Below are 23,997 nucleotides of genomic sequence, written 5' to 3'. Positions count from 1 at the left end.
AAAAGCTGAAGAGTTGGAATTACACCTTTCTCTTTACGGAAAGTCTCACTTTGAAACAAAAAAGAAACATGGTGTTAATTTTCTATGGCATTCCTCTCTACTAGAGGATTAATGTAGGATTATTGGAATTGAAGCCTAACCCAAAACTTGAGAAATTCTAATGAAGTGGAAAGTAAAGGATGAAGACTAAGAAAAGAAATTCTCTAAACCTAAGAATCTGCATTTTCTCTGATAAATTCCCTTGTATAGTTAACTTTTTGGAATGAATCATAAGGATCATGAAAGTAAGGACTAAAAAGTGAAATTGCAACACAGCTGCTTAGATTTTATTTACTTCTTCACTTCAGAACCTATCTTCAAATAGGTGATCTAGAGTTGAGCTAATACACATTTTTGCCTACTAAGATAGATAAAACATGTTTCAAATGGGTACAATGGAAAAGGATGAAAGTAAAAGAACAAAAGAATAAAATGTGGGAGAGATCCATGCCATTTCAGTTTAAGACCAAATAAAATGTAGGAATTTTTGATGATTTTCATTAACCCCAATATTATAGTAATTAAAAGAGATAATGTCCCTCTATTACATTAGGAGAATTATAGAATCCACTAAACAATGATCAAATATTTTTAACCAGAACTTGACAGGTTAACATAAAAACAAAAAACAGGAGTTCTTTGCTCCAGAAACATTCAAATGTGATTTTCACACATTTGTATGAAATGTGAGTTCCTTAGAATGGCCATATGATCAGACAAGCATCCTTTTCCTTGGTTCTGTTCTAGCTCCGGTTAAAGCCGTCTTACTGTTTAGTCCTTGACAGGCTACAGCGCTCCCAGGCACTTCTGTGAGGGCAGGAGAACTCATTCATCCATCTTACCTGAGGATAGTTTTAGAAACGATTAAAACAAGATATATAAAGTGATTTTAACTTTCTTTCTTAATAGCGCTGACCACCAGTGCACTTTGCCTACTCTTGTAGTAATAAAGGGAAGAGGGAAGCTATTGTAAAAATTTGATTTTTAAGAAATTTTCATTATTCCTGCTTGGATGTTGCTCGGCCTCATTATGCTTGACAGCTCACTCAGAACCTCCTCCTTTGCTTTCCATATTCTGAAACACATAGAAAAATTTAATGTGATGTATCTATCTATTAGTATAGAAAGGTCTACATTTTTATATAAATCAAGGTCTGGTGTTTTTTTTAATAAGTCCTCAGTATACTCATCTAAAATCTGGTATATACTTCCTTACTAGGTATAGCTTTTATTCACAAAATGTAATTAGAAAAAACCCAAGTTGAACCCAAGAATAAGTAGAGATACCAATTTTATTCAGATTTTAACATTCCATGCTTGATTATTTCTCCCCACTAAGTCAGGGATTTTTCCCATGTGCATATTTGGCCCTCAAAAAATACAGAATAAAATAATTTTTTGTGGGGCCCAGGCAGCTTGGTCAGTTGAGTCCAACTCTTGATCTCAGCTCAGGTCTTGATCTCAGGGTCATGAATTCAGGTGCCACGCTGGGTTCCGCACTAGGTGGGAAGCCTACTTAAAAAAAGAAAAAGAAAGTGAGCTTTAGCTGGCAGTAAAATCATAAACATTGTCCACACATAAACTTCACTCTTGATCATTTATAGTTAAAAAAAATCATTCTATAACAATATATTATTTAGTAGCAGCAGAAGTGATCTTCTTTCTTCTTCATATTGTTATATATTCTCAGGCAACTCTACAAATAGTTTCTGGGTTTTTTTAGTTCTTAACCTAAGTATAAAGAAAAAAGGTTTCCACTACTATCAATTACTTTGTCAGGTGTTTCTTTATAAAGACTGACTAAAAGTGAAATTAAGGAAATTTTTAAAATAAATAAAAATTTTTTAAAAAGTAATTATATACTCTAAAAAAAAAGAAGAAAGAAAGAAAGAAAGAAAAATGTTCCCAGAAATTACATAGTGAACAGTATTTTGGAACTTACTAAACTTAATAATTTTAATTTTTTAATTGTTTTGGTATTTATACCATTCAAACTAATAGTCCTTGGGACATCATCATCTTTTGACTTTTTCTTTTGCTGCGTTTAGCAGTATCCTGCAAGTGTATGAAAGTGTATAATATTTCTTTTTATGTTCCCGTTTGCTTTTTGACAAGCTACACAATGGCAAAACATTTAAAATCTTGAATTATCTTCTTCCATAAATTAATTTGCCTTCTGAGCCATGTATATTTCACATCAGTCTTCTAAGAAGTTCTCTACTACTGACTGGAGGGCCTAATCTTTCCCAGAGTGGTAGGAGTAGCACAGTTCAAGAACAAGAATGAATCTCTGTATAATCACACCACAATGTGAGGTGACCCTGAGACAGGGAACTGACCAGATACACATATGGGTTTTAGGAAGACTTTCTGATGCTCTTTTTTAACACAGCTGTGAGAAGAATGTGGCTAAGACCCAATAGTCATTCTTGAGTAGAGCTGGCAAAGGAAACCATGAGGAGAAGAGAATTTAACACATGGGTGTAAGAGAGCACGGCTTCATTGATGCGATCTGAGGGGAATGCCTAATGACTGGAAGAATCAAACTTGGCAATGAAAACACAAAGCTCTTTTCATCAATTCAAACGCAGACTCTAAAGCTGCAGATGGTCACCTCCAGCCTTGTCTATTCAGTGTGAGGTTTTATAAAATGGCACTTTGGTGAATACTAATAGATCAAAACAAAGATTTAATAACGTAAAGATGTGGTGTTCATTTTTAAATGAGTATACAGGTCAATGTCTCAGAAAAGGATAAAAAGAGTACCTTTTATATGTGGGTCTAAAGTCTTTTTGTTATTTTTCAACTTCAAAAATAAATGACATCTTTAACATACAGATTGTGTTTTATGGAAAAGAGTTTACATTATTAAAAAGAGACCAAAATCAGGGTTTATGTTTACATTTACTGATTTCATTGCTTCTGTTTGAGGATTCTCAATTTATAATGTCTGTTAAGGTCATCCTTTAATATTTCCTCGAGGCCCACTTGATAGGATAAATATATATTACCATTCTGAAGGATGAATCAATCTAATTAAAAATTTAGGCCAAAATATTTTATACTTGAAATAGAACTTTTTTTCCTATCTCTTCAGAGAATGCTAAGAGACATTGTTTAGTACAAAGGAAGCCTTTGAACTTTAATGCAGCCTTGAAATTACATTTTTGCTACTTTGTGTTTGATTTTCTACAATTTTACAAATTCCTAATAATTGCTTATATGTGAAAAGGTAATTCACTGTATTCCAACTTTGTCAGAATACATTGTGCATTGTTACTGCTTACATAACTGAATCGTACTTTGAATTTTAAAATGGTATATTTTTCCAGAATAAATTACATTATTAGAGGTGATTAGCACTTTATAGTTTATAAAATTCTTGAACTAAACCCCCCAAAATTAAGCTTTATTATCCAAAATAAGCTTAACATATGAACCTTAAATAACGCATTAATAGCTTTCATATTTCTACTACTTGTGAAGTAAATATAATTAGTAAATCTGTATGCCTAATACTTTTTATCTAATAAGTGACACTAATATATAATAAATTAAAGCATTAGAATTGAAAGTTAAAAGGGAGGCAGCTTATTATCTAGTAGAGATATCAGTATCTAACAGGACCTGTAATTGTCATTAACTGAGTATGATGTAGAAGACATGAAATTGTGTTTCTTCTCAGTGCTCTCAACTGGAAGTAGAACTAATATACTTGCCCTATACTTCAGAATATGGCTGTGAGGCTCAAATAAGATGCATATGCATTAAAGTATTTTGAAAAGTATAATGTGCTCTATAAATATAAAACATTGACTAAAGAGTATGTTTTAATAATAAATGTTATAAAAATGTTTTAAATAAAAAATTATAATAACCTTTTAGGAGCTAGAAATAATAAGTGAGAAAAATAATAAATTTAACCTCAGAGACATAAAATAAATACCATATGACTTTGGAAAAAGAGATTGTTCACAAAGATCTTGGAAACTGGAAGTAAAAAGGATTCTGTGAATTTTCATACATTACTAGTAAGAATGCAAAATAGTAAAACCCCTGTGGAGGAGAATTTGATAGTATCTAACAAAATTACTGATGCCCTTATACTTTGACTAAGGAAGATTGCCTCTAGGAATCCATCCTGAATATATACCTCTATGAATATGAAGCAACATAGGAATTACAGGATTGGTTTTTTTGTTTGTTTGCTATTTAAAGATTTATTTATTTACTTGAGAGAGAGACACTACAAGTGGGGGTGGGGCAGAGAGAGGGAGAGACGATCTCAAGCAGACTCCATGCTGAGTGAGGAGCTAGATGCTGGGCCCCTACATGATTGTTTTTATTTATTTGAGAGAGAGACAAGGATAACAACAGAGAGCACGAGTGAGAGGAGCTGGAAGGAGAGGAAGAAATAGGCTCCCCACTGAGCAGGGAGCTGGACCCAGGGCGGGGGTGGGGGGACCTCCATCCCAGGACTCTAGGATCATGACCTGAGGCAGACACATAACGACTGAACCACCCAGGGGCCCCAGGATTGTTTTTAATAGCAAACAAAAGAAATTCAAATAGGAGAGTTGTTTAATAAACTATGACATATTCGTCATTGTGTGGGATACAATACAACTGTGAAAAAGAGAAAGGAAGGAAGGTCTATAAACTGATGCTGAGTGATTTCAGGACATATTCCTAACTGAGAAAAAAAAATCAAGTACTTATAATATCCTACCTTTTTTATGAAAAATAGGCATAAAAGTAATAGGAAAGATAAACCCACAACTAATGAATTATTGGCCTTTGGAGGTAGATGGGAAAGAGATAGCTCCTGGGTCTGGAGAAGGGAAAGTATAATGAGTCCAGAGTATCCTTTTGTACCAGAAAGCAAGTACTTGTACCAGAAAGCAAGATTAATGGGGTCATGTCGAAAGGACACAGGAGCCAACTTAGAAAGGTTCCCACTGACCAAATTTGGCACAAATTTGCCTTGGGAATTTTATCAGTATCAGAGGACACTCATCCTTTCTTTATTTAAATTTTGAAATTTTGTTTATGAAGAAATTTTTTTGTTGGGAGTCCTGGGTGGCTTGGTCAGTTAAGCGTCTACCTTTTGCTCAGTTCATGATTCCAGGATCGTGGGATCGAGTCCCGCATCTAGCTCCTTGCTCAGTGGGGAGCCAGCTTCTCCCTCTCCCTCTGCATGCTGCTTCCCTGCTTGTGCTCTCTTTCTGTGTCAAATAAATAAAATCTTTAAAAATTTGTGTTAACTTTAATTTTTTAAAATACTGATTGTAATATCATTTAGTTTATTAGTGAGGCTTTTCGTACCCCCTTAAATTTTTCACCTGAAGTGAGTGCTTCATTCATCTCATCCTAGTTCTAGCCCTGAATAGTCCATAAAAGGTGAAAAAGACACTGCTGGAGGAAAAAAGAAAACACTCCTGGTTTACCTTTATTTAAAAAATAAGAATGAAAACTTACTAAGTTACCCTAACTTGTATGATTTCTACTGACTGATGTTTCATATTCAGAAATGATAGTTCTGTAATAGAGCTGAAGAACTGTGGTTCTTCCTCCCCGTGGAATGTCACCAGGTTTTTCACTGTATACTATCCAGAGTGTCTACCATTGTCTGAAATGTCTGTTTCTTATGTCCCTATCCGCACCACTTCTGTCACCTGTTGCTTTGTCTTTATTTTGATCATCTGTGTAGATCATTCATCATATCTATCAACAGTGGGGTGGTCCTGATTGCAGTCTAGACCCAAAATGTTGATTTCAATCTGGGAACGTATGGTTTTTATGAATCAAACATAACTCAGGTAGAGAAAATTACTGTGACGATGGTAGCTTAATAAGTTGAATATTACTTTTACTTTGTAGGCCCTTGGCTTAGTGTGAAGTTTGAAGGTGCATTGAATATTATCTCCACTAGTCTCCCAAAGGATGTTGCCAGTCTTTTGAATTAAACTTGAATAAGGTTGATTTGTATTCCCTGTTAATCAAAATTTGAAATGTTGACATTAGAAAATTTCATTCAGTGCTAATTATATATGACTTTTATGAAAGTTAGGAAGGGAAGAATCCTACATTTTAAAGTTTAGTATCAGCCTAAAGCCCTATGAAAACAATAGTGAGTAGCTTAATAAGCCATCTTAATAAGATACCTTAATAAAACTAACCAGTTATTCTAGCTTGCTATGTTTCAGTTGGCAGTATGAATATCAGTGACTTGCTTCCTCCATCATTAATTGAAACTTTTCTGGGTTTAAAATGATGAAAAAAACTCAGCAGTGTTTCCCAGCCTTTTTTGACTCTTGAATCCCTTTGTAGTAAAACATATTCTCTAAGTAGAATTGTGTGCATGCCTTTTGGTTGTTAAAAGAAAAAGAAGTTAATAAGCATTGATTTATAATTTTATTTAAGTACAATCTTTAATACTCATAATATGTATCACCACATGATACGTGACTTACTTCAACCATATAGAAAATAGCATAATTTATTAAGTTTTATTATGGTGTATTGTTTGGTTTAAGGATAAATACATATTAAAAAATAGATTAAAATTTAGTAATATTAAATAACTGCTTGTGAGATGATATTTGAAATTCTTAACATTCTACCTTTAAAAGGAAATAATAGAGGTTTCTCAGCATCCATTTGCTGGAATATTTCCACAAATAGCACATTACAGATATTTTGGTCTTTACTTCCATGTAAGTAAAGACTAATTAAGTTTAACTGTTGTTCCAATATTTGTTGTCCTTTGTTTTCTTTAAGTCATACCTACAAAATAAGGTGATATGAGTAGTTTGATTAAAGGAGCTGGTGGAGAGAAACTTGAGGTAAATTTATAGATTTGTGCCCCACATTAATTTGTGTCTCAGCATCAGTGTACTTTCTCCTTCCTCTAAGTATTCAGTTGTCCATTAAGGGTGGAAATTAAACAATTTACAAATGAGAAGAAAAAAATAGAGTCAAAAACAACATGTTGACCAGCTGTGCTCAACTGAGGGATTAAGTCATGAACATGCTATGCTGGTCTTTGCTTAATCTCCACCTAGTTCATTCATATGTGCTCACAAGTTACCAAAGTAATCCACTTTAAAAGGCAAAATAAAATAGCATAAAAGGCAAAAATGTTTAATAATAATTTTATATTTTGACTTCAAAAATGGAACTCAGATATTACCACCTTTGACTTCCATGATCTATGAATTTTTAAATTACAAAAGGAACAAATGATGCTTTAGAGAATTTCATTATATAGTTTTGCACACCTTTTTTTATTCTTGTCGATTTTAACACACTTTATATTGCTTACAAAACATTTATTTTCTCAAAAAATAATTTTAAAATACTTTAATTATTTATCAACCGTCCCCCCAACACAAAGTCAAATACATTACCTGAACTAGTTAAATTAGGGTATAAATTGTTGAAAGAAAAGAATTCCTTGCTGGAAAAGTGTGTTGGAGCACACTAAATAAATAATAATGGTTTCTTTACATATCTTCAAATATGAGAACTTTTTCAAAAAAGGAAATTTAATAGTTCATTATAGAATAATTAACTGTATGCTTTTAAAAATTAAGTAAATGTTTTTCTCATCATGAGCAAAGCATACAACTCTAAGACCTGATTTGCTTGTGTTAGTGGACTTACTAAATATTAGTCTTTGCTAGTCCAGCTTGTACCATTTATCTTTCCTATGCCAACACTCTGATTTTTGCTCTGTAGTATTCTACAGCTTGCTGTTATGTGATACTAGCCCCAGAGCTAACTTTTCCAGTATCTAAGTATGCTTAGTATACTCTGTAACTAATAAATCAATAAAGCCTTTTTGTAATGTACAAACTCCTATCTCCATGAAGCAATTATAAGCAAACTATAAATGAACACATGAGTCTAAGAAAGTATGCTGTGATTATATTGACTCTGAAAACATTTGTCTTTTGTAGAATACAGCATTTATTGTGTGGTATAAATTGGTCATAGTGTTGCTCATAATTTTTTTTAATAATAAATCCAGTGAATAGTAAAACAATAAAAATGTTTATATCCTAGGAATACACTTTAATTATTCTGAGGAGCTACATGTTAGTGGTATCTTTGAACAAATTAATAAATATGAATCATATTTCTTAGTTAGGGAATGAAACTGAGACCTGTTAATAAAATTTTTATCCTTAGTAATTGAATTTTATATTGGTTTCATATATTTTCTGTATCATATTATGATAGATAGCAAAAATGCATTAAAAACTTTTAGATAACATTTAAGTAACAACTACATTGATTAGGTAAATGTGTTTGAAAGAGAATAAGATGAAAGCATTGAAGAATTTACTTTAGCAATCATGTCATCTTGTTCATTTTTAAATAATTCCTGCTTAATGTAATGTTTTCATTACTCAATGAAATTTGATCAAGACTAAGACTGTACTTCTGTGATAAAGCATAGCTTTGATACTGTTTTCCTGAAAAATTTTATTCCCTTCAGAAATAGCCCTTTTGCCAACTAGTGATTGATTGTATTTATTATTGGTTTAATTGATGTAGTTGTCCTAATTAGTTATTATAAAGTGAAAACCTAAATATAAGCCATTATATTTGGGTTGGTTGAGGAGATAAACAGATGAGTTATAATAGCCAGGCCAAATATAAATGGATTTTTTTTTCTGATCTCAAAGCTGATGTATTTCATTCTAAATAAAAAAGGAGAAAGAGAACATTCCTAATGAATGAAAGACCATCATTTAAATATTTTCCCAATTATAATAGCATGATCTTGAACAATTTTATTCATCTTTATGTCTATTCATGTTCATGTCTTCATTTTATAGTTTTATTTATTCAACAAATATTCAACAAATTTTATTCAACAAATATTTTTTAAACAGCGACCATATATCATGCAGTGACAGTGTTAGGAGAAGAAGATGGGACCAGAAGTATAAGTGGGGATTGGCCAGGTGAAAAGCTTCCATGTGGAAGCCAAAGCAAAGAACTTGGCACCTTTTATACACTGAAGGAAGATCTTTGCGGCCAGAAGGCAGCTTAGAACATAAAAGGAGGATGGAGTTCTGTGCAGAGTCAGAGCTTGAAGAGCCTCGAGACCCTTGTTTTTCTCCAGTAGTTTCCATCTTTTTTTTTTTAATTTATTTATCTATTTGACAGAGAGAGAGAGATCACAAGTAGGCAGAGAGGCAGGCAGAGAGAGGAGGAAGCAGGCTCCCTGCTGAGCAGAGAGGCCGATGCGGGGCTCAATCCCAGGACCCCGAGATCATGACCTGAGCCGAAGGCAGAGGCTTTAACCCACTGAGCCACCCAGGCGCCCAGTAGTTTCCGTCTTTAAATTTCATCTTACAAGCAGTGGAAGTCATTGATAGATTTTAATCAGAGGGCATGTTTTCATTTGCATTTCTAAAAGATTTAAAGGCTGCTTTGTGAAGGATAAATTGCAATGGACAAAAGTGGAAGTAGAAAGACTCATTAGGAAGTCACTGGGGAGAGACTGTAGTGTCTTGGACCAGGGGAGTGTCCTTGGAGACGGAAAGAAGAGGGACTTGAGAGCTTCATGGCATCCAGAGAGTAGCCTTTCTGAATGGGATGCAGGGTATCAAGGAGAACTCCCAAATTTTTGTCCTGAGCAACCTGATAGTTGGAAATACTATTTATTAAGGCTGGAAAGACTAGAGGAAGAACAGAGTTGAAATGGAAAGACATTTTTAACAAGTTTGAGTTGTGTGTGAGATATCAAGTAAGTATCAATAGTATCCTTATTGATATCTTATTCTCTCAGAGAAGGACTTACCCTTATAACAGATAATCCTTCAAATTGTGTATAAGTCCATTTAAGAAAATACTTGGGATTTATATTAGTTATATTTATTATTTAAAAAATTCTAATAAAAAGAGAATAACCTGCAATTCTCTTGTATGCTAATCATACCCAGAGACTATGTAAGGCCAGCCAACGTCCTGTGATGTGTTTGATGTCTACGATACCAGGCATGATCCAAGAACACTAATTAGTGTATTTTTTCTTCCAATGGCATAGATCATTTTTATCTAAAAGTTTTCATTGAACCATCTTGCCAAGAATCAGTTTAGTTTTTAAAACTCTGTCATTCACACATATGTCTATATTTTGTGCCAGAAATCTTCTTTGCTATTTGTATCTCCTGCCAATAATGAACTGGTATCATATTAAAAAATAAAATGGATACATATTAACCAGACAGGTATGTAATTTGAAACCATAATTTTGTTTCAGGAAAAAAAAAAAGTTTTGCTTTTGAGATTTATATTCGTTTAGTTTTCTATTGCTATGTAACAAATTATCCCAAAATTTAGTCGATCAAAACAATTACTATTTCACCATTTCTGAGGGTCAGGAATCTTAGTGCAGCTTAACTGGGTCCTCTGACTCCAAGTCCCTCACAAGACTCCATCAGCTCAAGGCCTGACTGGTAGAGATCTACTTTCTAGGTAATTTACATGGCTGTTGTCCAGATCAAGTCTCACAAGCTGTTAGACTAAGGCCTCAGTTCCTGCCACACTCAAGACTTCAAGGCCTTTGGCTCCTTGCTATGTGGGCCTCTCCACAGAGCATCTCATGGCATAACAGGTAACTTTATCCAAAAGTACAAGCAAGGGAACAAGAGAGAAAGAAAGTAAGTTAGCAGAAGTCCTAGCCTTTTGTTACCTAATCACAGAAGTAATATTCCATCACTTTCACCATATTCTTTTCATTAGAAGCAAGTCAGGAGGTCCAGTCCACACCAGTGGGGAGGATATTACGCCATGGTGTGAGTTTCAGAAGGTAGGAATCATTGAGAGCTGTGTCAGAAGTTGCCCTCCACAAAGTTTTTTAAGAGTTAAGTTACTTTTATTGGGCCTTATGTAGCTGAAAATTGGTGATCTGCAAGACACTCAGTTAATCATATTGCTTTACGAGCAGTGACAGTTATGGGAAAATGCACAACCACAGTCTGACCTTAGGATACCATCACAATCCTCTGAAAATCTACAAGAGCCTGTCTAAATAAACCAAAGTCTGACCCAAAATTAAGTACCAAGGATCATACATATTCAGAAACTAATAGATCATGAACAGGGCAGTTAGTTGGATCCGTCTGTGGTGTTCTTAGTTCTAGATGGCTTCCTACTTATGAATTATAAGTTTAAAACTCTAAGTGCAGCTAGGTGATGTAAGAAACAAGGAAGGAAGAATTAGATATTTACTTCCTTTAAATGAAGATGAATACAGAGAATCTGAATCAAGATTTAAGCCAGACCTACTAGTAAAAACAAGAAAAAATAATGGACCAGGGGTTAGGGGAAGCACTCAACTATGGTAAATGTAGAAAACCAGTCATTATTCTCTGAATGTATGTTGAAGTGTAGCAGTTGCATTGGCACTTCAAATCCATTTGTTTTTTTATATTGATTCTATGATGTTAAGCATAGTTTTAAAAATTCAGTAGCAATAGAAATCGCAGCAAAATATTAAGTTACCCAATATAATCATTTAAATACTGAAGCTTATTTTTAAATGACAAAGAATTATAGTAATTAATGTGAAAGATTACAAAAAATAAACTGAAATAATAAAAAGCGTGATTATTACCACAATAGAAATGGAATGGACAGCTGTTAAAATATTTTGGTAAAATCATATTAAAAAGAACTTTAAATAATCAGAGAGTAGTACCTGTGCTTTTCTTTGTACCTTGGATTATCTGAAGGTACTTAGAAAATTTTTTGAAACTATTTCTTCTGCTCTCCCGTTCAAATATTATTTTAATTAAGTATATACTGTTCATCAAGCTTGCAATAGACAATGGGTACCTACCCAGTAGATATCACAGGTAAATAAGATTAAGGTAGCAGCATCTGCCATGACTGAGTTTCTTAAAATCTAGGAAGGGGTATTGACAAGTAAATGGTAATTACAGTAGGAGAAATACATGGTCCTTTAGGGGCACTGGGAAAACTTGGGTCAGTCAGGGAAGGTTTTATAGTTGTAAAAAGCATGAATGTTCCTTTAACTCAGTGGGTTGTGTTTCTCGTCTTTTTTTTTTTTTTCTTTAAGATTTTATTTACTTATGTGACAGAGAGAGAACACAAGCTGGGGGAGAAGCAGACTCCCTGCTGAGCAGGGAGCCTGATGGGGGACTCGATCCAGGACCCTGAGATCATGACCCGAATTGAAGGCAGGCACTTAACCAACTGAGCCACCCAGATTCCCCCATGTTTCTACTCTTGATTACCAGTTAGAAGAACATGCTATAGAAAATGGTCTAAAATTGAAGATTCAACCTCTTCCCCAAAATATGATTTTGAAGTATCAAATACGCTATTGCATATGTAGAAGTTTCATTGACTAAAGAAATAACATAGAACTTAAATGGATCCACATCCTTCATTTAAAGTCCTTGGGGCTATATGTTGTATTTCAGAATTTAGAATTTTTCAAATTTTATAAAGGTAATATGATATATATTTTCTCTTTTATTATGTAACACTGATTGTTCTAGAGAAGCACAATGTAATGAAATATATGAATTGTCACCCTCAATTAGTTTTCCTGGTACATGAGTTTGCAGCAAACTTATAAAAATCTTTCGGCTTTAGGAGCTTTATGAATTTTGGAATTACACGTTAGAGGATTTCATGTGAATATAGCTTCCTTTTCCATAAAAAGGTAGATGGACCTGATAAGTTAACAAAAAGAATGCCTGGTGAAGACTTTACATTATTATTATACCTTTGATACCGATCACTGAAATTAAGGAGAAAGATCTCAACCACTCCTCTATGATGGTGTATTGACTATCCCTCGGCAGTGGGGAGAATCGATGGAAAAAAGAAGAGAATTTTTCTAATGGCTTCTTTAAAAGAGTATATCTAAGAGATTATGGCCTATCAAAAGTTGATTAATTTTTAGGGACAGAAGAATCACAAAAGAGTGAGAACTACCTTATAGTTCTCAATAGGAATTTAACAATTTTACTGGATATGACCGTCTCCAAGCTAATACTTATGCCAAAGCCCTGGTCAGAGTAATGGTTGCATATATGCTGTTTTATAATACCAATGGGTACAGGAACTTAATAGACTAGGCTGAGTTTATTTTCAGGAATTTGTCATAACTTGGGAACTTTTTTTTTCTTTTTTTTTTTTTTTTACATTTCAACATTTTCTCCAAAACTTTATTTCACTGTAGTTAAAGTTTTTTTCCTGGAATTTCATAAGACAGTTAAGTTCCATGTTTAGTGAGATGCATAACCACCTATTAGTGTTGGGTTAAGTAAAAAGAACACACATTAAAAAAGATTTTTTAAAGAGGGATTTGTGGTTTTGTGGTTTTATCTGGAAAAGATGTCCTTTTATTACAAGCTGCAGCTAGCTTTCAGGGATGGGCCACTAAAGGAGAAGACAAACTATAGAAACAATTAAGATTACTTTTTAGAGCGTCAGGTTTTCATTGGAGCCCAAATGCAAAGCTGTTTTGGCCTCCTCCCTAAAGACTTTTCCTCACAGTTCTGTAAATGTGATTGCTGTTCTAAGCAAAGCATTTTGCCTATCATGAATAAGAATTTATATTAATGTGTGCAAGAAAAGTGAAGGCAAATGTGTAAGTTTTCAAATGCTAAAGATAATTAACTTTGAAATTATAGTCTCTAAAATATTATCAACTTCCTTATAGACTTTCAGAAACACAAACACTGATTGTTAATTTCCAGCCAATGCAAAGCATAAAGTTACAATTTGAATCTTTAAAAACTCCTCTATGCATCTATCTTTTACAAGACTAGAGTGTAAGTTCTGTGAGAAAAGAATTTGATCTTGCTTATTTGGGTTTGTTTGTTTGTTTTAAATCTGCTTTTACAAACAATGTTACAAGTGAGCAGCCTCCTTTAAACATATTTATATATAGTTTTTCAATAGATTGATAGGATAAATTTCTAGAAATGAAAAATGTAAATTTCAAAAAAGTATGCCTTTTTAAGTCTAAGGATTGCCGAATTATTGTTTTAAAAGTTATATTGACAACTAATAATTTATAAGAATGCCATTTCCCCAAGCTTTATTACTGTTTAGTATTATTAAGGTTTTTAACCTTCCAATCTGAAAGAAAAAAATTACATCTTATTTCAATATGCACTACTTTAATTATGAATACAGTTAAGCAGATTTTTATATTTTTATTTACAATATATTTTTATTTTTATTTGAACTGCCTGTTCATGACTTTTTCCCATTTTTGTATTGGATGGTTTATTGATTTTTAAGACCTCTTAGGATAGTAAATATATCAGCCTCTTATTAAATGTACTGTGAACATTTTTCCCCATTTAAAGCTTTGCTTACATTTTTTTTTCAACAGACAGAGAAGTTGTGTTTTTTTTCTTTTACAGTGTCAGATTTTTTATATTGTGGCATTGTTTGATAACTAAGGCAGCTTGCCTTCTGTTGAGTTGCTTATTTGAGGTTTTTTATTATTATTATTTATGATTATCTGCCTAGAAAAAGCATTAGAAATATTTATAGCCATGGTCTTTGTGTTCTTTTTTTTTCTTTTAAACAAAAGATTATTTTTATTAATTAGTAGTCCAGTCAGTTTTTATACCTTAATACTAATTCAGGTTGGTTTATCTTCACAAATAAGCTATTTAGTCAGTGTTCTTCAGCCATAAATCTCCCCTTGCAAAGTAAATATCCTGCATGGTTAGAACAAACAGGATGAAAACACAGTGGGAGGCTTGAACGCTTAGATGCCGGACTGGCGTCATTAGGGTGTGGGAGATGAAAGTGAAGTACCTGAGAGAGCCTTCACTGTAAGGAGATCTGTCTCTTTCAATTCAAATTGTCTTTTTCAATATTGTAAATACTTAACAAAACTGTATAGCCTTGATTTGGATGTTTAAAAACAATGGGAATAAATCTTTGTGTAGCATATATCCCCTTAATTTGTTTTTCTGGGAGATTTCTAGCTTTGAGAAAATTATAAAACTGTGAATAATATACACACTGAATATAAATACTTTACAGACATACATTAACTTTAAAGCTCTCTGTCAGTCTCATAGAATTCCCACACCTGGGGAGAGTATAAGTGAGAATGGGACGAGAAAGAAAGAGGTTACATTTTTCTCTTTTAAATGTCCCCATGTTCACTTTAATAGTCATGTGCATGTGTTCATCTTTACTAAGATATATTAATTAATATCGTTTTGATAGGCCACACATTTTAAAAATGCTTTTTAATCATAATATATATTTTTTCAAATTACTGAGACAATTTACATTAATTTTTTTAAAAAACTGAAATATCACTAAGCACCTTGGCATTTTCACAAGATGTTTTCATACATTACATACAATTTTTTATATAATTTTTTTCTTTTTTAATAAACATATAATGTATTATTAGCCCCAGGGGACAGGTCTGTGAATCTCCAGGTTTACACACATCACAGCACTCACCATATCACACACCCTCCCCAATGTCCATAACTGCACCCCCTTCTCCCTACCCCCCCCACCCACCACCCTCAGTTTGTTTTGTGACATTAAGAGTCTCTTATGGTTTGTCTCCCTCCCGATCCCATCTTGTTTCATTTGTTCTTTTCCTACCTCCCAAACCCCCCATGTTGCATCTCCACTTCCTCATATCAGGGAGATCATATGATAGTTGTCTTTCTCCGCTTGACTTATTTTGCTAAATATAATACCCTCTAGTTCCATCCACGTCGTTGCAAATGGCAAGATTTCATTTCTTTTGATGTATTACAATTTTATAACCCAATTCACTTAATATATGATGAATAACTATGTCTAAACTTTGTGTATGATCTTTTACTATATGGTCTAAATGGCTCTAAATCTACTGTATGGTTGTGTCATAAGTAACTAATTCACTGTTGTTACTATTGAGTTGATATAAAATACTGCTGCAGTGAACATCTTTGCAGCTAAATATTTGCACATATCTGCAGTTATTGCAAGAGACACAAATTCCTGAAAGTGGAATTACTGAGTTAGAAAGTATTTAGAATTGCTAAAAAAGGTTTCTATTTTACAAAAACAATTAGACTATTTTTAGACATGCCATTGAAGAACTGCAAATTTTAAATCTCTCAGGTATGTAGAAAAGTGAGAAATATGGTGCTGAGTTTTTTATAGTAGACAGATAATATTTCATCTTGTCCTCTAATAATAAAATACATTACCATAAATACTTTCTATGGTAAGAATGACCTAAATTGTAAAAGCTGTATTTATAAGGATATACAGTGATAGCAGGAAATTAATTTGGACGTACTTCTTATGGTTCAAGGACTAAGAAAATTTTTTTAAAAATTTCTACACTTTGGGGCACTTGGGTGGCTCAGTCATTAAGTGGCTGCCTTCAGCTTGGGTCATGATTCCAGGGTCCTGGGATTGAGCCCCGCACTGGCTGGGCTCCCTGCTCAGCGGGAAGCCTGCTTCTCCTTCTGCCCCTCCCTCTGCTTATATTTCCTCTCTCTCTCTTCGTCAAATAAATAAATAAAATATTAAAAAAATAAAATGCAATTTCTATACTTTTCAAAATATGGCTTTTTTATAGTCTTCAAAGACATTGGCACCTAATAGAGCAGAATGATGCGTATCCCATCAAAGAGCTGCCTTAGAGTAGTTACAATTGAAAAAGTTTAGACAGGAGTTAATAGCTTGCTTTGAGGATAGTAAGTCATCTACTATTCTCAGTAAGCATGTCAAAATAGTGGACCAGCTCTTTTGACAGGTTAATATGAATGATTTAAGACTTTGGGTGTATGTACATAGCATTAGAAGCACGTCGCCTATGAAAACTTTTTGGCAAAAAGTTAACAATCATGAGTAAGATGAACTCCTTCAACTGTTCCTTTACAGCGGGTAATACCTTTCCTTCTAACCATTTCATTGTCAGCCTTAAAACAAAAGGTTTCTTGGTCTGACTACATACTACATGAAGTAAAAAATAAATTCTCTCTTCCTGAAAAGATATGGGATTTTAGAAATATGGAGAGGAGCAACAAATTTGGGTTTTATTTCCATCTATTACTGTTATTACAAGATACAGGGAAAGACTTTGTAAAAACTCACACAAATACACACACAAAAACGTTGTATCATGTACTTAGCACTCTATTAAATTTGGTGATGTAAATAAACAGAATGCTCTAAGGCTCCTGCCCATAGGTAGTTTAGGGCATGGGTATTTAGTTGTTTCCAAATATTGCTGCAGTGAACATACTTCTAGCTAAAAATTTAGGGCACAAATTCTTGGAAGTGGAATTGATGGGTGCAAAACAATACGACATTTTGTATCTGTATATTATGCTAGTCATATATATATATATATATATATATATATATATATATATATATTTCACCTTGTTTCTTAAAAATCATTTCTTAGGGGGCGCCTGGTGGCTTAGTGGGTTAAGTGTCTGCCTTTAGCCCAGGTCATGATCTCAATGTCCTGGGATCAAGCCCCGCATCGGGCTCTCTGTTCAGCAGGGAGCCTGCTTCTCCTTCTCTCTCTGCTTACTTGTGATCTCTCACTCTGTCAAATAAATAAATAAAGTCTTTATTAAAAAAATCATTTCTTAGAATAGAATGGTAGTGAATAACCTATTAATTGTTCCGTGCAGGTAATACAAGGAAAAGGGAGGCCTCAAAGAAATTGAACTTGGCCCTCTGGAATGAGTGGGATAGGAATAAGCAGAGAGGAAAGGAGAGTGTAGATGAGAAAAACAGCATAAATGAAGCACAGGTACACATGTGAATATATTTTGTGAGTGGAGATAGTAGAGAGGTCAACCCGGCAGGAACTTAGGCCCTGTGGGATATCAGATAGGCAGTGTAGCCTGAATTACTGAGAGCCTTCTCAGGCATACAAAGGCAGTTTGATTTCATGTGATAGGGAGTAAGAAACCAATGTAGAGTTTTGAAAGCCGCAATGTTTACTTGAAAGAAAGAGCATTTGAGGAACATCAGGCTCACTTAGCACTGTGGAAAATGAATTGAAGCAGGCTGGTTTTAAAAGTAAAAGTACCAGCTAAGAAGCAATGATAATAATACAGTATAATAATAACAGACAACTGGTATGCGGTGTAGGCTGGTAGCAGGGAAAACGGAGAAAGGGATTCCTATCAGGAACACTATAGAGAAAAACTATGATTTGGTGACTAAAGAGATGTGACGGGTAAAGAAGTAGTCGGCATTTTAAGATTTTCTGGCTAAGAGATAGGAACGACACAGTGCCATCAGTAGAATGTCTTTAGTTCAATGCTAAGAACTAATTTCATTTTCTTTTTATGTAACCCTAACTTATAAACTTAGAAAAAATATGAAGTTGAGTTTGAGACCAGTACTGTCAGATGGCAGATATAAAACTCATCAAAATTGGCTTCCGGAAACTGAAAAGCAAAAGAAGGGAAGGCTTCTAAGGATTCTTCTCTGGGAATAATAGAAATACCCACAAGAATGTCTTTGGAATGATAACAATTTAGATTATATAACCCTATTTCCCACATAATTAAACTCTTTCTGTGGAGTTTAGTGCTAAAAGTCAGAATGTCCAAAGATATTCTGAATGGTAAAGATTATTCTTAAGAGCTGTATCTCAAGCCATTCAAAGAGAGGCCAAATGTCAAAGCTGTGGTTTGAGGTGTCATTATGCAAACGGCAGTATGTAACTCCCACTGGGCAAACGGTAGATCAGTTCCTGAGGTGATATCATGGGTGATGTCAGAATTCTCTGAACCAGGCTGGTGGGCGAATATTTCAAAGTCCAGATGTAAGCAGCTGAGAGCAGTATATAGAAAAAAATCTTTATAATTATCTTGCTTCAAAATGCACACAATGAAGATAGGCTATTAGCACAGATTTACAAAAATTATTCATTCATATCATCTAGGTTACTTACTCAAGGAAGTATTCTTTTTTTTTTTTTTTTTTTTTTTATTTATCTATTTGAGAAAGAGACAGCACTCAAGTAAGTGGTGGAGAGGGAGAAGTAGGCTCCCCGTTGAGCAGAGAGCCGGATGAGGGGCTCAATCCCAGGACTTTGGGATCATGACCTGAGCTGAAGGCAGATGCTTAACCTACTACTGAGCCTCCCAGGAACCACGTCAAAGAAATATTTCTACCAAAGTTAGGTAACAAAACACATACAAAAAGATGTAAACACTTTTTGCCCAAACCTAAATTTATCTAAGGAAAAAAAAAATAGATTATAATTTAAGTATCATCCTTTATAGAATATTTGGAAAACTTTAAGGATTTTACCAGGACGTGGGTTTGAGGCTCTTTTGTTCACACACAGATGAAAATTGCTCTACCAATAAGATAAAGAATAGTTTTCATTGGCCTTACAAATTGCTGTGTGTGGGGTGCCTGGGTAGCTCGGTTGGTTGAGTCCGCCTTTGGCTCAGGTCGTGATCCCAGGGTTCTGGGATGGAGCCCTGCATCTGGTTCCCTGCTCAGCAGGGAGGCTGCTTCTCCCTCTGCCCCTCCCACTGCTCATGTTTTCTCTCTCTTCTCTGTCAAATAAATAAAATCTTTAAAAAAAAAAAAAGTGCTCTCTGGTACTTAGTAAATCAGAATCATTATAAATATATAAGGCCTTATTTATTATCTTTGCTCTCAAATATCAGGTAGTTTCTACAATATAAAAATCTGGGGGTGCCTGGGTGGCTCAGTGGGTTAAAGCCTCTGCCTTCCACTCAGGTCATGATCCCAGACTCCTGGGATTGAGCCCCACATCGGGCTCTGCTCCACAGGGGGCCTGCTTCCTCCTCTCTCTCTGCCTGCCTTTCTGCCTACTTGTGATCTCTGTCTGTCAAATAAATAAATAAAAATCTTTTAAAAAAATCTGTATGTATTGTTAACAGTGCAAATACTGTAAGTCTAAAGGAAATCCTATGAAGAATCTATCCTGGTGAATAAGTTACTGTAAATAAATTAGAACATAAGCATAATTCACATTTAAGATCATTGTAATTCAGTCTCTGAAGCAGTTTGCTAATGTCCTATCAGCTCAAAAGAGTTAATGTGTCCCTATGTCACTAACATACTACCAATGAATAATCCTGATACAGAGAATAAAGCCCATTAATCCCTAATATAATACTTTAACACATATAAGAAAGATGTATGTGATTTAATTTCAAGTCTTCTGTGGTGCTTGAAAAGTATTAACTATGAAGTGAATGGATATTAAAGAATGGAAATTACATTTTCAAGTGGCATATAAAAATCAGAAATCAGAAAGAAATGAAAATCGGTCAGAAATCTCATCTTTCTGTGCATCCAGAATTCCTTATCTATAAAATACAAAATGTATGTGTTTGGAATAGACACTGTTTTTGAGATAGATGAAAGTATAAACCTCTTTTTTTTTTTAAATAGTTTATTTATATATTTGACACAGAGAGACAGTGAGAAAGAGAATACAAGCAGGGGAAGTGGGAGAGGGAGAAGCAGACCTCCCACCAAGCAGGGAGCCTGATGTGGGTCTTTATCCTAGAGCCCTGATCATGACCTGAACCAAAGGCTTAGCCCAACGACTGAGCCACCCAGGCACCCCTAAACCTCTTTTATATATGTGGTGTTGATGTTTATAACATTTTGCCCTTTATATGCTGTTCTGATGGCAGTTTTAGTTAAGTAATGTATGTTCTATCACTATTATGTGTCATAAACTTCTCAGAGAAATCTGCCTTTTCATGGTTATATTACTTTGCTAAATTTTGATGTTTTAGGAAGATTAGTTTATTTATATAAGGATTTAAGATTCTATCTAGAAGATATGAGTCTGATAACATAGTGTTTTTAAGTTGTCAGAAATTAGCAGTGACTACCTAGCAGCCTAATAATATCATGAATGAGATTAAAATCTCCAACTTCTATTTACTATATCCTTATTTTTAAACCAAGAATCAGTTGTCCATAGGGAAACAAAACTTTAAGGACAATGTAATTGAGCAGTTTTCAAAATGACTTCTCGCTCTTAATTTTCAACAGAAGGCACTCTGAAATAGTGAAATTGATATTTTAAATAGGACAATGATATACCAACAGACAGTCCATTTCAGTCTAAAAAAAAATAAAAAACTTCTATGTACTTTCAGATGTAACTTAAGGAAGTGTTCATATGGATTGTCCTAGAAGCTGGGGAGCAGGGACAGAACACAAAAGCCAGAATAAGAAAAGGAAGAGGAATCTTTCCACAAATCTGCATCCTTTTTCAATATACCACTATCATACCCTGTTTCAATTCTTAGAAATCAAGAGTTTTTAATGAATTAAAATGGTTCGCCTTGTTATCAATTTGTTTTCCCCATATTTTGCCATGTGCGTGTTTAATTTTTTTACTCCTGTAGAAGATTCATCAATAGGGATGCCTGGATGGCTCAGTCAGTTAAGTGTCTGCCTTCAGCTCAGGTTGTGATCTCAGGATCCTGGGATGGAGCCTCTATCAGGCTCCCTGCTCAGCGGGGAGTCCGCTTCTCCCTCTGTCTCTGCCCCTCCCCCTGCTCATGTGCTCTCTCTCTCAATCTCTCTCTCAAATAAATAAATAAAACTCTTTAAAAAAAAAAAAAAGATGATGCGTCAGTAATCCACATCCATGGCAACTTCATTCATTCATTCATTCATTCATTCCTTTACATGCTTCATTTTTGTCTCCTTAAAAGTTATGAAATCAAAAAGAAGAGGTGACAATGCTGGTTTTCAGAATCAGTGATTCGTTGTTATCACATTAACTAAATCCTTCCTGAAGCAGAAAGTATAACCTTAACTTAGTTCTCACTTAGGGTGAAGTTTCATCTAAGATCTTTCTCATCAAACTCCCAAACTCCCTCCATTTAAAATGGGAGGAATCAGGGCACCTGAGTGGCTCAGTAGGTTAAGCATCTGCCTTTAGCTCAGATCATGATCTCCAGGTCCTAGAATCAAGCCCTGCATTGGGCTTCCTGTTCTGCGGGAAGCCTGCTTCTCCCTCTCCCTCTGCCACTCCCCCTGCTTGTGCTTTCTCTCTCTGTCAAATAAATAAATAATGGCTTTATTATTTAATGTTCTTCTGTAAGGGCCTTGACTAAATAGTGGCAGTATCGTAGCCAATGAGGTTTATCCGAGGCGCGATTATTGCTAAATAAAACTTTTACTAGAAAACTTTTACTAGACTTTTACTAGAAGTATTGCTTTTTTATTCTTGAAAGCTACTTTTAGGGGGTCATCAGAATTTCAATCCATTTTTTAGAATTGAGATTGTAAATGAAATTCCTTTACTCCTCATTCCCTGTGTGTGTATATGTGTATATAATATCTATTCATAAACAGATAATGTCCTGTTGATTTTTGAGAGCCTGTTCTGCTAGTTACCAAGTATCAGTGATAAACACATTTTGTATTTGCCCTCATGGAGCCTCATGGGCTTGTTACTGGTATTGAGTTTTCTTGGGAATCTTACATATGATTTGAATATCCTCTCATAGACAAAGTGAAAGAGTCCAATAAAATTGTCACTTGATCTTAATTCATCCTATTATCTCAATCACTTTCTGATGTTAAGTTAAAGGCTTAAGCGAAGTACTTTCCTAATAGTATCATCCACTCTACTAATGCTGCCATAGACTAATTGGAATCCAACAGACTATCTAGACATCTAATTTACTAACAAAGTCTTAATTAAGCCCTGGGTAAAATTATACCAAAATTATTATTTTAAAATCCAAAATGTGAAATAAAATTACCTTAGAGATACTATAACAAAGGAAATATAGTTCTACTCCTTCTCCATGTTCTAATTTTAAAATGAGGTGAAACAAAAGTAAAGAATTCAAAGTTTTACATATCTTGTTATATGTTTAACTTTTATTTTTACTAGTCTTCTAAAGTAATAAAATGATATTATAGTTGATTGACAAGCCTGATATTTTCAGGGTTACGTAGAACAGAGCAAATGTAAATCTAGATTTAAAATAGAGGTATGGAACATCTGGGAGGCTCAGTCAGTTCAGCATCTGCCCCTTGACTTAGGTTCAGGTCATGATCTCAGGGTCATGAGATGGAGCCCTGTGTAGGGCTCTGCACTCAGCACGGAGTCTATTTGAGATTCTTTCTGTCACTCTGCCTCTGCCTCACCCCTGCTCATACTTGCTCTCTCTCTTCTCTCAAAATAAGTAAATGAAATATTTATTTTAATATACTTTACTTTTTCTTAAAGATTTTATTTATTTATTTGACAGAGAGAGATCACAAGCAGGCAGAGAGGCAGGCAGAGAGAGAGGGGGAAGCAGGCTCCCCGCTGAGCAGAGAGCCCTATGCGGGGCTTGATCCCAGGACCCTGAGACCATGACCTAAGCGGAAGGCAGAGGCTTAACCCACTGAGCCACCCAAGTGTCCCTAAGTAAATGAGAACTTTAAAACAAAAAAAAGTAAGGTAACCTTTTAACACCTTGTCTACCTTAGATACTAGTGACATTGAATAAGGAATGTCCTATATCTAATTTAAGCATAGCTGAGTATGCTTGTGCTAAGATTTTTTATGTTCTATTTAATCTCAGAGATAAATCCCAAATTTACTGCTTAATTTCTGAGTGAATGAATAATATTCTTTAAAGACAATTGTATCTTCTAAGTGATAATGCTTTATATAATGACATATCTGAGGAACTAAATCAATCTATCCATATTATTTGTATCCTTTGTTCTAGTTACTTGAAATACGTTTTTATACAGGAAAATAGTTTAGGGAAAATGATTAAATCAGATTTATTTTTAAATTTGTACAAGAAATCAAAAAGCTAATTAGTAAATGGTTAGTAATGATGCTTTAAAACTAAATATTGTTGACTGTATGTACCCAGTTTGTTGTTTTTATTTTCTTTTTTTTTTTTAGTAATACAGAGCCAG

The 23,997-nt window shown here is 34.3% G+C and overlaps 1 protein-coding gene and 1 non-coding gene across 5 annotated transcripts in view; both read left to right on the top strand.

Moving 5' to 3' along the window:
• The window catches only part of MIPOL1 (mirror-image polydactyly 1), a 314,898-nt gene that overhangs the window by 276,875 nt on the left and 14,026 nt on the right, over positions 1-23,997 (top strand). The gene's annotated exons all lie outside the window — the stretch shown is intronic.
• LOC122894843 lies at positions 22,176-22,311 on the top strand. Its single transcript, XR_006381860.1, has one exon. It is a non-coding gene; the product is annotated as a U4 spliceosomal RNA (small nuclear RNA).

Source organism: Neovison vison, chromosome 13 (assembly GCF_020171115.1).
Source record: "Neovison vison isolate M4711 chromosome 13, ASM_NN_V1, whole genome shotgun sequence".
Lineage (NCBI taxonomy): Eukaryota > Metazoa > Chordata > Mammalia > Carnivora > Mustelidae > Neogale > Neogale vison.
This window is presented reverse-complemented; position numbering and strand designations above follow the sequence as displayed.